This window comes from Marmota flaviventris, chromosome 11 (assembly GCF_047511675.1).
Source record: "Marmota flaviventris isolate mMarFla1 chromosome 11, mMarFla1.hap1, whole genome shotgun sequence".
NCBI classification, from domain to species: Eukaryota; Metazoa; Chordata; class Mammalia; order Rodentia; family Sciuridae; genus Marmota; species Marmota flaviventris.
Window position 1 is genome coordinate 84,391,848 of NC_092508.1, and position 2,536 is coordinate 84,394,383.

At 39.4% G+C, this 2,536-nt stretch overlaps 1 pseudogene; it reads right to left on the minus strand.

Moving 5' to 3' along the window:
• Positions 1 to 1,709: 1,709 nt before the first annotated feature.
• Positions 1,710 to 2,311, minus strand: LOC114094755 (coiled-coil domain-containing protein 43 pseudogene; annotated as a pseudogene).
• Between the last annotated feature and the right edge of the window lie 225 nt (positions 2,312 to 2,536).

A 2,536-nucleotide genomic window follows, 5' to 3' on the forward strand; every position in this document is an offset into this window, starting at 1 on the left:
AATGGATAAAAAAAAAATGTGGCATTTATACACAATGGAGTATTACTCTGCATTAAAAAATGACAAAATCATAGAATTTGCAGGGAAATGGATGGCATTGGAGCAGATTATGCTAAGTGAAGCTAGCCAATCCCTAAAAAACAAATGTCAAATGTCTTCTTTGATATAAGGAGAGTAACTAAGAACAGAGTAGGGTCGAAGAGCATGAGAAGAAGATTAACATTAAACAGGGATGAGAGGTGGGAGGGAAAGGGAGAGAGAAGGGAAATTGCATGGAAATGGAAGGAGACCCTCAGGGTTACACAAAAGTACATACAAGAGGAAGTGAGGGGAAAGGGAAAAATAATACAAGGGGGAGAAATGAATGACAGTAGAGGGGGTAGAGAGAGAATAGGGGAGGGGAGGGGAGGGGGGATAGTAGAGGATAGGAAAGGCAGCAGAATACAACAGACACTAGTATGGCAATATGTAAATCAGTGGATGTGTAACTGATGTGATTCTGCAATCTGTATATGGGGTAAAAATGGGAGTTCATAACCCACTTGAATCAAAGTGTGAAATATGATATATCAAGAACTATGTAATGTTTTGAACAACCAACAATAAAAAATTAAAAAAAAAATAAAATAAAAATTTAAAAAAGCCAATTCCTCTAGTTTCTCTAAATCATGAATTACCAGCTCTCAATATTGATGATTTAGGGGAAACTGGGGTTCAAATTTCTACCAGAACTCAAGAGAATTCATGATTATATAAAAAATGAATCTAGCTTAACAATAATATGTTACACTCAATATTGACACATCCATCTTAATGTCTCAGCCTAAAATAAGGAAAAATATGTAATTCTGTTTACTTAAAAAGATACTATTTTACCCATTGGTTGAAACTTTCTTTAAAAAAAGATCTTGGATGTTGAACACACTCCAAATAATTTCTTCCCAACTTTCCTAGTTTGCTGTCATGTAACATAAAATCTGGAAATCTTGATCCAGGTAGGGTTTCTTATTAGTGCATTTTTTTTTCCTGGCAGCACTGGAGATTGAACCAAGTGGTGCTCTACCACCAGGTAAGTCTCTATCTAGGTTTTTTGTTTTTTTTTTTAGACCGGTCTCACTAAGTTGCCCAAGCTAGCCTTAAACTTGTGATCCTCCTGCTTCAGCCTCCCTAGGAGCTGGGATTACAGGTGTGCACCACCCTAACTGGCTCCCTAATTAGCTCTATATATCAGCCATAGAACCAAACTACATTTAGGAGTAAATATTGCCTCTAAAGTAATTTGTACTCACACTTTTCATCTCAGAGGAATGATCATGTTTCTTTTCCCAGATGAAAACGGTAACTGTTAGCTTTCTGAATCCTGCTATTTTATCCAAGGAAAATTTATTGAAGGTGAGGGAAGACATTTTGTAAAAACAGGAGCCTAAAAGAGCACAGGACTTCATTATTAAAAAAATAAATTGCTGTACCAATTGCTGCTCTTTGGTACAGACATCCACTATAATAATCTGATCGCTCACACCACCACAACATGGCACATTTTGTAAGCAAAAGTGATTCTGATTTTCCTATTGACCATGTAAACAAAGGGAAATGCCTTGGGAATTAACTATGCAATGTTCTTCTCATTTCTCTTAAACACACATTTGAAAACCAGTTTTCCCATTCATCAAATTCTTGAAGCAGGGGAAGAATTGAACAGGCCAGGGTTATAGCTTTCGCTCCCCTCTCTGTGTCCTTTTCTTTTCCTTTTCCTTGAGCTCCAGCTTGGCTAGTTGGTCTCTCTCCCTCTGCAGCTTGTCCTGTTCCTTCTTCCTTTGGGACTCATCCCAAAGTAAGTCTCTCTGCAATTTCTGAGCATTGAGGACATCTTCTACATTGGTGTTTGGAAACAGAGTCCTCTCCAGTTTTTACATCAGCACACTGGGCCCACAGGGCAGCTTTTCTGTTTTTCCTCTTCTGACACCATCCTGGGCTTCCACACAATCTGTGCCTGCTTCTCAATGCGGGTGGCAATGGCCTGTACCTCATCTTTTTTTTTTTTCTTCCCACTTTGGTGACAGCATACTGAGTTTCCGTCCATGGTTCACAATCTCCCTGCAGATATTAAGGAAGGAATCTTCTTTCAGAAAAGCAGACAGGATACCCTGCGGAGTGTCCACCTTCTCTTCTTTCTCCTCCTCCTGCAGGACACCATGAATGTAGGAACCATAACCGGTTTGGTCTACTCCCAGAGCCTCCAACCGTCAGAGCACCCATGATCTGAAATCTCGCCCCCACCATCACTTTCACCGGAGGTTGCTGTGGCCATATCACAGGGGTTGGGGGGGGGGGTTCCTTCTTGGAAAGTATTTCACAAACTTATAACGATGAGTGACAAATTGTCTTTCCCTGTGTTTGCTTACAGTCATTAAGAAAATACCTGTGTAGTATTTACCATTTAACTAAAATATTAACTATTTAATTTTGTTCCTAGAAACTTCTGGGTGCATGTTGTACAGCACATTTGAGATAACACACATGGAGAAAGAAGAAG